Genomic DNA, 15,948 nt, shown 5'->3' on the forward strand with positions numbered 1-15,948 from the left:
ATGTCAGATAAACACATGGGCTGTTCGGGAGGTGTTATATTGAGGAGGGCATTGACAGTGAATGTAAATGTATATAATGCTACTGTAACGTAAATTTGAGTTTGTATTACTGCTTTTATAAGTGTTTTCGAAAGGAAACCGCTGGGGCAGTAGGTACTTATGACGTAAATTTCTTAAAATTTAGTCCATGTTTTCTTCTTATTTGGGGCTATAATTTGTTTCAGGCGTTATGAGTTCACGGCCGTTCAGAGATGGGGGATTACATCTAGGAAAAACTCGAAATTCCTTTCAAATATATCTCATGAAATTAGGAGTGATTGAAAAACACATGTACTCAAGAATCCAATGTGAAAGCTATACCTTTAAATCAACTGATAGTTTACTTTTTCCCAATTTATTCTTGTATTCGTAGCTTATTATGATATTAGATGTTAATTTTCCGAAAAATTTTAAGTTTATATTCCACAGCGAAAGCTACCTCCTTAAAACAATTGATTGCTTACTCTTTGCCGACTTATTCTTGTGTACGTCGTCTGCTATGATAATAAATGTCAATTCAGTGAAGAATTCTGAAATTAAATTTTTTAACGCCATTGGGGCTCAAAGAGATAAATGTTCTGGAAAATGTGGCTTCCAGGTTGGTACCAGTACACTCTGACGCCTCTCCTCCTCCTGACGGTCAAAAAGTGGCACAGCAAATTTCTTCCAGTATCAAAATTCTGACCGACTACCTCTGATTCGGGCGTCCGACCCCTGGCCTGCGTTAGTAAAGATGGCTACGGAAAAGTTTCTACTCGGGTAAATGATGCACTCACTCACTTTCAGTATGTCACACATTTATTCTTGACATAGCCATCACATTAGAATTAGCTTTCACGTGAAAGAACGTCATAACTCTTCCACGTATTGAAATAATCTTTACATCTCTGAGAAATTTTTCAAACTGGGACATATTATTGTCCTTACGCAGAAGACAGATTTGGGGCTTGTGTCAGAAAACCACTTTTAGATATTCACTTTTCTGGAATTCCTTGTCACTTCTGAAACATTTACTTGCGGATTTTACTGCTAATGGCAGTCTTAGACAGTTTTCAGATGATGACAGTGATCTCATGCTCGAATGCATGCTCTCGCAGCGATATCCATCAATAACATATTCTTGGGTTTCATGCCACTTCATGTGGTTAACTGTCCACGACCTTTCGGCAGAGACGTCCTCCCCTATTGTCAAGTGGTTCATGGCCGTCTGAACGCAGTTCGTAAGTTTGCCAGTGAAACTGCAGAAGGAATTAATAGAGGAACGAGTCGCTTTCTTTTAAAACAGAAAGCCGCTGGCACCAAACATGACTGGAGCTGAACACGACGACCTCCGAGCTCTCCGCAACTATCGTCTCACTGTCGAACTGTTAGCTGACAAGGGCGATGCCGCCGTCCCAATGGAACGAGGGGACTACGAGACAAATGTCCGAAAGCTGCTGGAGGAACATACAAACCGAAAACTGCTTCGAGACCCCACATCAAGAACAGTGAGGAAGACTTCGGAGCTTCTCAAATGGTCGTCACTGGAGGAGAGTGTTGTTAAATTTCTCCTCTCTCAGGCACCCAGACCACTCACGTTCTACGGTCTTCCAAACGTGCATGAGAAGGATACACCTTTAACGCTTACAGTGAGCACCATCGGCTCGGCGACCTGGAGACTTGCAGTGCTTTTGGCCAGCCTCCTATCGATGCACGTTAGATCAAAGAATATGCGGACTTCATCGAATTAAACGTCTACGCCTTGGTGAAGAGAATACTATGGTTAGTTTTGATGTGGTCTACCTGTTGACGTGTGGACCCTCACAGGCTGTACAGATTGGCAGTCCCGGCTTTTTAAATTAACCTGACGTCATCGTATTTTTTACATGGTGGACAATATTTCAACCACTTGGACGTCGTCGCGTTGGAGACAACTAGCTTCACTTGTAGCCAACCTCTTTATGGAGCATTCTGAGGACATCGCCTTGGGATGGCTCTTGCAAAGCGTGGTTGTATTTGTTGCTAAGCCGACGATACCTTCGTCATATGGCCTCAAAAAAAATGGTTCAAATGGCTCTGAGCACTATGGGACTTAACATCTGAGGTCATCAGTCCCCTAGAACTTAGAACTACTTAAACCTAACTAACCTAAGGGCATCACATACATCCATGCCCGAGGCAGGAATCGAACCTGCGACCGTAGCGGGCGCGCGGTTCCAGACTGAAGCGCCTAGAACAGCTCGGCCACTCCGGCCGGCATATGGCCTCAAGGGCATGAGAACTCAAAGAGTTCCTGGAACACATCAAAAACTTCCACGAGTACAGAAAGTAGAGAAAGACGGATTCTTGCCGTTCCTGAGGTCCTTGACCACCGAATAACGAAGTGGGTGTCTCGGTCACAGCGATTGCCGCAGGCCAACCCACGCGGATCGGTATCTGCACGCCACCAGCTACCACAGCACAGAAACGGTCTGTTCTGAGAACCTGGCACAGCAAGCGGAAACTGTCTCAGGTGCCAGAAACCTGCTCAGTGATCTGAGAAACTTACGTAAAATTTTTAACGGTTACAACAGACAGATTTCGCAAGCAGTTTCATATAACCCTAGAAAGCGGAAGATATGCGAAGACACTAAGAAGATTGTGTTTTTATCTATTGTGCCTCAATAACAGGGAAAATTATCATGATCCAAAAGAAAGGTACAATCCACACACTCTTTAGGCCCCCAGGAAAGATCCGGCAACTAATGTGGCCTGTGAAAGACGACTTAGGTCTCAGAACATCTGGAATACACAAAGCACCGTGTAGGTGTGTCCAGTTTTATGTCGGTCAGACTGTCCACACTACTGAAAAGCGTCGCATAGAACATGAAAAGTGATTTCGCCTACGGTACCTCGAATCGAAAAATCAGCAGTAGCTGAGAGTGCACTGGAAAAGCGACAACCGAAATGCTTTCGGCGATGCTCCTGTTGTTAAGTGGACCAACGGCTTCTGCGTTAGCGTAATACATGAAAACAGAGATCAGAATATCGGACAACACCATCAATAAAGACGATGGACTGCAGCTGAGTATGGTCGCGTTACCAAAATAGTTTCATATATGGTGCGGGACTAAGCACCAGTGACGTCACTGGTGGCGGCGTGGTTACATCAGCACGGCAGCGGCGTTAACTCGAACAACTTAACAATGGCAGTGGAGATCTCTGCCGGAAGTTCATTAACAGTTGACCTCTTGAAGCCCGGCTCCCGAGAATGTTGTATTTATGATTTTATCGTCTAGAAATGTCACCAGAAGGTCAAAAAGAGTTGCAAAATTAGACAAGATACCTGTACTTAGCGAAAAGTGGTAATGACCCTAAACAATAAAAAGTGTGAGATGCTTCACATGAAGACTAAAAATATATATTAAATTTAGGTTATACGATAAATACCACAAATTTATTATTGTCAATTCAACTAAATACATAGCATGGTCAGTCATTACGGACTGAAACCGGTCATCGTCTAAATAATTCATATTGTGATCAAAGACTGAAATAAAAAACATAAAACAAATACAAATTAGCAGCTTGAATCCATCAGACAGAAAATGCTGTGGGGAAGGCGAATTAAATACTTTTGGTAGAACATTCAGAAGCAGCAACTAATCTATGAAAGAGACAGCCTACATTACGCTTATTCTTCGGGTGTGTTGCTGCACGGCACGGGATTCTTAGCAGATACGATAGAAGGGGGGAAGTTCATTTTTATTACCGCAAAATATGGTTGAGTGTGTCACAGGTGTAATAGAGTCTTGGGGTAAGAATCGTTCGGACAAACGGGTTTTCGTTTTAGCGAAGTATTTTCAGGATGAGACCAGTTTTCTGAATATATTTTACTTATTACTTCCCACATAGAAAAGACCGTCGTAATAAAATAAATTAAAAGAGAGATCCTACGAAAGGGTTAATGTGTTTTTTCCCCATCGTGCTCTTGGAGACTGCAACATTCGAAAAATTGTAGGAAAGTGGTCCTATGAACCTTCTCTCAGTCACTTAAGTGTGCGTTGCAGCGTGATGGTATCACCCTATCGTTAATCTTAGCAGCTTGCTACTAAACCTTTCTACAGCGCCCAGCACGATAGTACCTCTCTGAAGCTGTCTCTGGGACACAGCTAGTTCATAAGATTCTCAAGCTTGCAGTTTACCGTGAGATGCCCCACCTTCGCCTAGCTCCATGCAGAATGCATGTAATTGATTTCGTATCACTTCGACATCTGGCGCGTGAAAAATATCCTGCTTAAAATCCCGTCTCATTGAAATTTAAAATGGCTGGAGCTTAAAAGAATCATAAAGTACATCACTGATACGTGTATTGATGTACGTCTTTTGATGTTGATTCTTCATCCATCATACAAGCAGATCAGTGGGTCAGTAATGCTCTCATTCAACTTCAGATAGTCACTGCCAATGTGAAATAAATTTCTTAAAATTTATGCGATAAAAATAAATTTCTTTCCTTTCTTACCTCCTCCCTAGAGATACACTTTTACATCATTGTAATGTCAATCGGTGATTGTCTAATAGTCTGTTCGTGGCATTCTAGCTCGTTTGTCAGTGCAGATGTTTACATACAAAATTAAATGAACCGAAAACCAACGAATACGGTACTGCTTTGGAACCTTTCTTATTTTGTGCATGTTGGCCCAGAGTATCTAGATGATAAGTTCCCATTTACTTCTACATTTGCGCCTCTCATTAATCAGGGTAATGGCTGTCTTACAATAAAACGACACTCGTTGTCTTACGGATTTTTTTCTCGGGAAAATAAATTGGATGTACAACAATTTTCTTTTACCTAGTAGGCGTGCTTAAATGTGTCAATTCCACAGTGTCCCAGGGATTGCTGCTTTTAGCCTGCTTGACCACTTCACCTATCAAATGATTTCTATGACGTCGCCATTTTATATTTACCATTTAGTTTCATTTCAGCATCATAGCTGATAACAAATTACTTTAATGATATTGCCAAATTGTTGTCGACATCTCATGATGCTCCATTTTATACTTCCACTCGTACCTGGAATTACTTACGCAGCACTGCCTCTCAAAGTAATCTTTCTCTCGTCTAATCTTGCGGTGTCGGTCGCAGTTCTCTTAACGTTACACGTAAGAGGCTTAAAGTGGATTGTAATTTATGAAGTTTAACACTAAGTGCGTAGCTTTTTAAAATGAGATTAAATTTCTAATACAAGGCTTAAGAGAATGTAATAGGTATGGTACTTTGCATCAGAGACAAATAAAAAATTTTATACTTTTATTCTGATTAATTCTGCGACAAACAAACTGCTACGAGCAGCAGTAGCGATTTTGTCACGACTGTTTTCGGTTAGTTGATGTAATGTAAGCATTCTTGGAAATGTGGAGTCCCAGTTATGACAGTTAGTGGCGAAATTAAGAAAAAATACGGAAAAGGGCATATTCCCACACGAACTTTTTGCTTCAAATGAGCTTTCCTGTCATATCCTGGGGAAATAATACTGGAGGGCTAAATAATTTGGAAGCAGTCAAGGATGTCAGAGAGAAGTAGAAGAGGCATCTCTGAGTGGCAGCTGCGTTATGGAACTGGAGTGTAATGCACATAGTATTTAAGAACAGTAGCGTTGAGGCTGAGCTACTTAAAGACACTGATCGCCAGTAAATGCTTGTCGTGAATGCCTAGCGTTACGAAATTTACTTGCTGTGTGGAGGAAAGTTATTTACCGAAGTCTCAAACTGTCTATGTCAGTGGCAAAATGTTTCCTTGAATGCGTGTTATATCCTCCAACATCTTCAATGGAATACAATTCTCTGTTTTATTTTTATTTATTTGTTTATCAGTTTTCTTCTGACTATGTTAACACAAACTACTTTTTCGTGGAACGAGTCGCTACATAGTTTGCAAAATACTGATTACTGGCTGCTTGTATTATTCTCATGTGTTCTACACACCATGCAGCACAGTCCATTCTCTGCACATTGCTGTGTGTTGAAAGACGCGCACTTGTAAGAGGTCACGTGAAAACATTTTAAGAAGTTCAAAAACTTACCGCTAAGATGGTTTTAAATGAAACGAAGGCAGTTTAATCCATATAAAACCTTACATCGTCTTACAAGACTATAACATCCACACTATATTTAAGAACTGTGTAAGCGGAAAAAAGGTATGCGGAAAAGAGGCCTCAAAACAAATAGCAGTTATGTACTTTGATCGAACTTCCTCTCTATATAAAGATTTTGTAGGCTATTCCTCCAATTTTCCGTCTCTTCTGTTTGTGGTATTCGTTACAACCCCTCTAATCTGTGACAAGTTCACCTCCAATAAGACCTCTTCCTCAAACTGGTTACATTCCTTGCAGTTTATGTCAAAAGTTCGACCCTTCGGTCTAATATAATATTGATCACCATAACTTTAATTAATCCTGCACATGACATATTCCGGAAATTTATCGGTTTTACTTCATATGCTGTGTCTAACACATAGACTCGAAACATAAATTACTTGAAAGTCATTCCTGATCATAACTGTCGTAAGGTGTTACTTAAAGTACGGTTATAAATTACCTCTGAATGTTAGATGGGACAGTTTTAATTATTTTTGCTTTTGATTCGGCGAGTTTGTTGTTTTTAAGATTCAGTGTCTCAAGCTGTGAAACGGAACCCTTATTAGATCAGTTTGCTGTCCGTATCCTGTCTGTCTGTCCCTCCGTTAAGAAACTTTTTTCTCGAGAACGGGTAGACGAGTGAAGTTCACATTTATGTCACATATTAAGGTCTACGATCCGTTGGCAATCTAAAAATTTTCTAAATTACTTAAGTCAAGAGATACAGTCATTCATGTCACATATTTTGACACTCGAACACTCACTTATCAAAAACTAGGGTACTTCCCCGTTAACTTACAATCATGGAATTCGGCAAGAAGAAAGTAAAGTAAAAACTATGAAAATTGTTAAATTGTAATTATATCACATAAAAATATATTTTGCCATTTGAGCAGATATTGCATTCATCATCCGTGAAAAGCATAAGAGAATAACATTACTGCATGCAGACGTAAAATGTAAGTTGTAGTCCTGTTTCCCTAAATATAGGAAAAATGTTTTAGTGAATCTTCCTTTCTAGATATATAAATTGAAGACTCCCACTCGCCTCATTTTGTTTGTGTGGGCTAGTCTGAGGAACTACTGCAGAGATTTTGATAATTTCTTGTAATTACCGGGGCCAATTTTTTGTCGTTATCGATTTCGATAACAGACAAGACAGAGATTCTCGATTCCCACGATCGATAAACTGTCTGTACATATAATTAAGTTTGTATGGAACCCTCAGTGCGCTTGTCCTACTCGTACTTGACCAATTCATTTTGTATTTTTCATTTTATTATTTATTTCAACGGTGGGAATTCAGCGATTTTCTAAAGTTATCCCTTTGGCAATATTAATATGCGCCCGTCTTTTTTTTTATCTGAAAGTAGGGGAATTAAACAACAGATCATGGGTGTTGTATCGCCAAGTGTGACAAGTTTTAGGGTCGATAACTGTGCACGACAGGTAATAGTAAATTGTAAAGCTATTGCGAGTTGTAAATTTTTATAGTTATAAGGTCGAAGAAATGGATAAAACTGATGTGCTAGACATACACTGCCTGAGAGAATAAGTTAAACACCTACAAGACTTGATCAGATGTCAAAGTAGCTTGGTACAGGTACACACCATCGGCGGTTATGTAAGTGATTAGAGTTGCAAATCTCTACAACAGGTAGAACAGTCACAGGAGTGCATTAGTGTTGTTCGGCGCTGAGTGTTGTTGTCAGCCTGATGAGGTAAATAAAGGGAGTGAACAGCTTACGTACTGAATGAACATTGTGAAGGACGAGGACACGCCGCGTACATGTATGAGGCAGCGTTATCATCATCTAATAGACTTTGAAACGGCCCTCCTTGTGTCTCCATTCGGCCAGCTGATGGAACTGTACATTATTCAGATTTGTGGATTATTCGAATGTGATAGGGGCTCGATGTTGGACTGCATGAGAGAGCGAGGCAGACAAACTTATTGTTCTTTCCGGTCGACCACGACTGACCGCCCAAAAAAATGGTTCAAATGGCTCTGAGCACTATGAGACTCAACTGCTGTGGTCATCAGTCCCCTAGAACTTAGAACTACTTAAACCTAACTAACCTAAGGACATGACACACATCCATGCGCGAGGCAGGATTCGAACCTGCGACCGTAGCAGTCGCACGGTTCCGGACTGCGCGCCTAGAACCGCGAGACCACCGCGGCCGAGCGACTGACCCCCACAAGCTAGATTCAACGTACTGTGTATCAAACTCATCGTAACATTCACATCTACGCCTGCCACCCGAGAACAAGTAAAGGACTCCCTACAACATCCTGTGTCATCCCGCTTCATTGGTCGCAGACCAGTAACAGCTAGACAAGGCAATTACCGTCCCATGCATATGCTGCAGTTAGCGCCTCAATAAACCCTATCGCAGTGTTGCGGTCACCGGAAAGCAGAGAACGCTCATTAATGGTGCTGCACTGTGCTCAGCGATCAATCGCTGATCTTCGCCGTCTGTATGGCGGCGAGATCACATTTCTCCAGTGTTTCGGAGAGACCCAGCGGCCTTACTCCTGGCGTCATGTAGTTGGAAGTCATCAGGTATGACTTCAGGTCACGGCTGGTGATGACTGAAGGAACTCTGTCTGCCCAACTGTGCGTCACGGACGTCGTGCGTCCACATGTGTCATCTCTCCTGTCACAGCATCATGGTGCCATTCACAAAAGGGCAGTCAATATTAATAAGATATATTATTTTCCCTTATGAGTCCGCGATCATTGTGAAGATTTTGTTAGTAAATCCGTATAGGTCCTTAGTAAAATTCCTTTATTTATTACGTCAGGTGTTACATCAGATATTACACTACTGGCCATTAAAATTGCTACACCACGATGACGTACTACAGACGTGAAATTTAAGTGACAGGAAGAAGATGCTGTGATATGCAAATGATTAACTTTTAAGAGCATTTACACAAGGCTGACATGAGGTAAGTTTCCAACCGATTTATCATACACAAACAGCAGTTGACAGGCGTTGCCTGGTTAAACGTTGATGTGATGCCTCGTGTAGGGAGGAGAAATGCGTACCACCACGTTTCCGACTTTGATAAAGGTGGGATTGTAGCCTATCGCGATTGCGGTTTATCGTATCGCGACATTGCTGCTCGCGTTGGTCGAGATCCAATGACTATTAGCAGAATATGGAATCCGTGGGTACAGGAGGGTAATACGGAACGCTGTACTGGATCCCAACGGCCTCGTATCACTAGCACTCGAGATGACAGGCATCTTATCCGCATGGCTGTAACGGATCGTGCAGCCACGTCTCGACACCTGAGTCAACAGATGGGGACGTTTGTAAGACAACAACCATCCGCACGAACAGTTCGACGACGTTTGCAGCAGCATGGACTATCAGCTCGGAGACCATGGCTGCGGTTACCCTTGACGCTGCATCATAGACAGGAGCGCCTGCTATGGTGTACTCAACGACGATCCTGGGTGCACGAATGGCAAAACGTCATTTTTTCAGATGAATCCAGGTTCTGTTTACAGCATCATGAGGGTCGCATCCGTGTTTGGCGACATCGCGGTGAACGCACATTAGAAGCGTGAATTCGTCATCGCCATACCGGCGTATCACCCGGCGTAATGGTCTGGGGTGCCATTGGTTACACTTCTCGGCCACCTATTGTTCGCACTGACGGTACTTTGAACAGTGGACGTTACATTTCAGATGTGTTACGACCCGTGGCTCTACCCATCTTTCGATCCCTGCGAAACCCTACTTTTCAGCAGGATAATGCACGACCGCATGTTGCAGGTCCTGTACGGGCCTTTCTGGATACAGAAAATGTTCGACTGCTGCCCTGGCCAGCACATTCCCCAGATCTCTCACCAATTGAAAACGTCTGGTCAGTGGTGGCCGAGCAACTGGCTCGTCACAATACGCCAGTCACTACTCTTGATGAACTGTGGTATCGTGTTGAAGCTGCATGGGCAGCTGTACCTGAACACGCCATCCAAGCTTTGTTTGACTCCATGCCCAGGGGTATCAAGGCCATTATTACGGCCAGATGTGCTTGTTCTGGTTACTGATTTCTCAGGGTCTATGCATCGAAATTGCGTGAAAATGTAATCACATGTCAGTTCTAGTATAATATATTTGTCCAATGAATACCCGTTTATCATCTGCATTTCTTCTTGGTGTAGCAATTTTAATGGCCAGTAGTGTAGTAAGCTCGGAGAGGCTATACAAGGTTCACTACCAGTATTAAAACCTATACCAAATCGATGCCCCGATTTAACACAGGTTTTAATAAGAACCTAAGCCTTTCTGATATACACTGAAGCTCCAAAGAAACTGGTCCTGGCAAGCCTATTCAAGTGCAGAGATATGTAAACAGGCAGAATAGGGCGCTACGCGGTCGTGCGGTAGTGTTCTCGCTTCCCACGCCCGGGTTCCCGGGTTCGATTCCCGGCGGGGTCAGGGATTTTCTCTGCCTCGTGATGACTGGGTGTTGTGTGATGTCCTTATGTTAGTTAGGTTTAAGTAGTTCTAAGTTCTAGGGGACTGATGACCACAAATGTTAAGTCCCATAGTGCTCAGAGCCAGCCAGGGCGTTACGCGATCGGCTACGCCTACATAAGACAAGTGTCTGACGCAGTTTTTAGATCGTTTACTGCTGCTACAATGGCAGGTTATCTAGATTTAAATCAGGTTGAAGGTGGTGTTATAATCGGCGCACGAGCTGTGGGACACAACATCTCCGAGGTTGCGATGCAGTGGGGATTTTCGAGTACGAGCATTTCATGAGCGTACCGTGGTTATCAGGGTACGGTAAAACATCAAATCTCCGACATCGCTGCGACTGGTAAAAGATCCTACAAGAAATGGAACGACGGCTGAAGACAATCGTTCAACGTAACAAAAGTGCAACCCTTCCGCAAATTGCTGCAGATGTTGGGCGATCAACAAGTGTCAATATGGGACCCATTCAACGTTATCGATATGGGAATTAGGAGCCGAAGGCCCACTCGTGTACCCTTGATGACTGGACGACGCAAAGCTTTACGCCTCGCATGAGCCCGTCAACACCGACAGTGGGCTGATGATGAATGGAAACATGTTGCCTGGTAGGATGATTGTCGTTTCAAATTGCATCGACCGGATGGACGTGTGCGGATATGGAGACAAAGTCATCAATCCATGGACCCTACATGTCAGCAATGGACTTTTCTAGCTGGTGGAGACTCTGTAATGGTGGGGGTGTGTGTAGTTGCAGTGCTATGGGACCGCTGATACGTGTAGATACGACTCAGGTGAACTGTGCGTAAGCATCCTGTCTGGTCACCTGCATCCATTCATGTCCATTGTGCATTCCGACAGACTTGAGCAATTACAGCAGGACGATGCGACACTCCACACGTCCAGAACTGCTACGAGTGGCTCCAAGAACACTCTTCTGCGTTTAAACAATTCCTCTGGCTGCCAGACTCCACAGGCATGAACATTATTGAGCATATCTTTGCAACGTGCTGTTCTGAAGAGATATCCACCTCCTCGTACTCTTTCGGATTTATGGACAGCCCTGCAGGATTCATGGTGTCAGTTCCCTCCAGCACTACTTTAGACATTAGTGGAGTCCACGCCACGTCGTGTTGCGGCACTTCTGCGTGCTGGTGGGGACCCTACACGATATAAGACAGGTTACCAGTTTCTTTGGCCCTTCAGTGTACGACGGTAGCAATAGCAGGAACGCTGTAATAAACAAAGAAATTTTATTAAGCTAGTATCGTGGATTTTAAGGACCAGTTAGAACACCCTCAGAGAGAATACAAAGTTTTTGTGATATCTATCCCAACTGAATTAGCGGATGGTTCAAGGGCAGGGCAGGGACGCAGCGTCACGCAGACATGTGGGCTGATACTGCCAATTCCTTTGTAAAGTTGACTGGATTCTGTAATTACTGAAACAACATCACACACACTATCAACGCGTGAACTTTCATTTCGTTCCCTCGTCCAGTTTTCGGTGCTTTTTTTCCTTGTCAAGCATTGTATTTCAATAGTAGTATGATATGATCAACCAAAGGTCTACAGAGGGATGAGTGGGGATGGACAGCTTCCTTGTCCTGCTCTCCCCTTCTCTCCCTCCTCATCTTAGAAATTTTTCTATGAACTTCGCAAACGGAACTAGCAAGCCTGCGGCCTCATTGTAGTTAGTAGGTAATTAGTAATCACAGTTTTTGATACTTTTGAATTTTATAAGAAATTTTGCTTTGTTTGCTCCACCTCTCTTCGTTTCAAGAATGTAATATGAGTGAGGTCATCCCACATCCCTCTCACACTCAGATGTTAGCTACACTGTTATTTTCAACGAATTACTTGTCACACAGATAGTTTGTTTGGCCATCTAGTAGCAGAAATTTAACGAGGAATTTACACTATACATCAACAAAGCAAATTTATTCAAAGATCTCAGTTAAATTATTTCTCACACCAGAGCAGTTCCTTGTACATACCTTCGCCGTAAACGTGGAAAGCCTGTAAGTAAGTACTCCAGAAGCTGAATGAGCTTTTTGCCTTTTTTGTCCAGTTCTGTTTCATAACGAGTGGAGCCTGAAAGCACAGTTATAGTGAATGAGAGCTCCAGGTACTTTTTATTTCAACATCTCTGCTATTCCCAGCTTTTGACTCACTCATACAGAATAAAACTCTTACTCAAATTACTTGCCGACTTATTGTGTGAGCTTTGTGCTGTACGACTGGGATGCGAAAGAGTGTTCCGTAATTGGTATACTTTTCAGAATAAAAAGGAACAAATCGTCTGCTGGAACTTGTTTCACGAGAAATTCGATGTGTAAATAGATACGCGAAGAACATGAAATCTAAATCCGAGACTCTTTGGCTTTGACAATCGCACGAAACCTCACTAAATTTGAAACGTAATTAATGTTGCTGCCGATAACAAAAACGATGAGAATACAAGATTCCAGTACTTGATTTAATTACATTGTCTCTTTGAACATGAACGCATGGTTGAATCTGATGTAACTTAATATTTCTACACTGTCAGTAACTTTGAAGATTCTGCAGGTTGCGTTCTCTGAGTGTCGATGTCTGTAACGGATGCGATATTGTTCTCACAGACGGGTAAAGTAAATTACATAGCTTTGTCACAATACCTTACTCAGATATTTCAACAAACGTCCAAGATTAGTGTTCCTGTGGTCTTCGTAATTTATTCGAGAATAACACACTAACAGTATGATCCTTTAGATAGAAAGTAGGAGAACACGCGTTTCACACGTAGTCTCTGAGGAAGATGCGTAGCTTACTATATTTACTTCTGCTGCATACTGCATGGGCCATTACAAATAGCAGTTATGATTAACAGTACATTCATTTTTTCTCCATGAGTTGGTTTAGAATTTCTTACAGTAAACGAGATTTGTTTTATAGTATCTAAAATGAAATAGTGTTCGTAGCTCTGAATGAATGCATTTCAGAGCCGGTATTCTCTGAGGAAGATGCGTAGCTTACTATATTTACTTCTGCTGCATACTGCATGGGCCATTACAAATAGCAGTTACGATTAACTGTACATTAATTTTTTCTCCATGAGTTGGTATAGAATTTCTTACAGTAAACGAGATTTGTTTTATAGTATCTAAAATGAAATAGTGTTCGTAGCTCTGAATGAATGCATTTCAGAGCCGGTGTTTACTGGAATATGGCTTTGTCCTGTGGGCCAAGACTATTGAATCACGGATTAGACTTTGTCCTATGGGAGACGATTTTTGAATCACCCTGTATTCCTCAATATATACGGAAACCCGATTTTATATTAGAGAATTCCGACAATCTCAAACCTCTATTTTTCTTCCTCTCGATCAGCTGTACATGTATTGACCGCTATACAGTAAGACGGGTGAGTTATTGCTAATTTATTCCTCTAAAAGTATTATACACAACGTATTGCTTTCTAATTTAAACACGTGTTTTTTTGTCACGAATTTTTGCCCTAGGAACAAGAAATAGCTTGGGAGGCGATGTCCATTTCCTTATTGTAGATAAATGATAACTAGTATCGTACCCCGACACTAGTGAAGTCGCCGCAGTGAACAGTGGTAACATGTGAAAACTGAGATCGACGGTAACTCAATAGCAGAAAAAACAGCTGCCAGCGAACATTGCTACCTTATCATAGGATTTCGGTAGAGTGGGGTTCGGGCTGGTGGTTATCTGGGCGTGGGCTCCAATTTATAAACAATTTCATAAACATGAAATATTCTTATTCACAGCAGAGAAATGATAACAAAACAGAATTTAGAGCCCAATACACTACTTACGGCCATTGCTCAGGGAGAGAATAACTATGTAACACTAAACAGCGGAGTACAGTTCTTGAGGGTATTGTTAAGCGAGAGAATAACAATATAAAATACTTTTAAGGCAATGAAATCAAAATTCGAATCGACGTCACCCTAGCACATGAGATTGGACCAACAACAGTTTACAGTTATAGCTTACATTATTTGGCTCCTGGCCACAGACAGAAAAATAGCAATAAAATTAACTTCTGCAGTTGAGCATAGCGCTATAATTATAAGACAACTCTTTAACTCACTCAACGAAATATAAATCCTAAACAAAGGTCTATGAACACTCCCACTATAAATCAATCACTGAAACAAAGCTACTGCCAATCAATTATAGGACTGTCCACTCAAATTTCTCATTATAATTGTGTGTACAATAAGACATACGAAACAGACGACTGCTACACGATGAAATAATAGATAATTTTTGACTCAGTGGCACAGTCAAAATCAGTCGTGCTCACACTGCCTGAATAAGATGTATGCAATGCCACGTATAAGTCAATCACGCTCGTGGTGTCTAAATATCACAACCAATATGGGTCTCACTTTCAAAGAAACGTCGAAACGCCTAGTTGCAGCCACACAACAAACACAACACGCCACACACTTCCCACGGATCTACCATCTGTAACCTACCATCCATACACTCAATGCACAACTTCTACACTTCACTGTACACTACGTTCGATTACCAGTCGAATGCAAAAAACTGATGTCGGCCACTGAATCACCCAGTTTCTGCTCCTCTTGTAATGCGGAAGCTCCTCTCTGCGTCTCCACTGGATTTTCCGTCCTATTCCCCGGAAAAGACACAACCTGCCACACTCTGTTGTTCGCCCCGCGCTGACCATTAATTTCCCGTGGAAAGCTCCTCGGCGTAGCAGCTTGGACAAGACATCCTGTTCTTCGTTCTTTGGGTACACACATGAGTTTGTGCCGTAAGCATGGCACGCACAGTATCAGAACAGCCCCCGATGAATGTAAGACCACTTCTGGCTGCTATCCCTCGAAGTCCACTGCACTCTGGCAGTCCAGTCGAAGACCCGACAGTTCCGTCCGGATCGCCTACTGGTCAGTACCACTCCGACTCATGTGTTGGTGACCCCTGGATTCTCTGCTACTGGCTCACGCTCTCTTCCATGCTCGGACCGCTGCCAGCAGCATCACAGACGCCGCCGACCGCGCCTGTGTTCATTGTTTACATGCAAACAGAGGCCATTAGTGCACAGGCATCTTGACCCGTGAATTTTTGGTCAACGGCCTTACCTTACATGTAAACAGTGTGCTAGAACATTGATTTGTAGCGATTTACGTGAATGATTTCAACATTGGTAACATTTCACGTAATTTAACACATTTCACGATGCACAGAGCTCTGCACTTGTCTGATGTTACTGTTTTTCTACAGCCCTATTTTCGACTGCTTTTAGAGTCCGCCGTGTGCTGAAGCAAAAG

The sequence above is a fragment of the Schistocerca piceifrons genome, chromosome 1 (genome assembly GCF_021461385.2).
Source record: "Schistocerca piceifrons isolate TAMUIC-IGC-003096 chromosome 1, iqSchPice1.1, whole genome shotgun sequence".
Lineage (NCBI taxonomy): Eukaryota > Metazoa > Arthropoda > Insecta > Orthoptera > Acrididae > Schistocerca > Schistocerca piceifrons.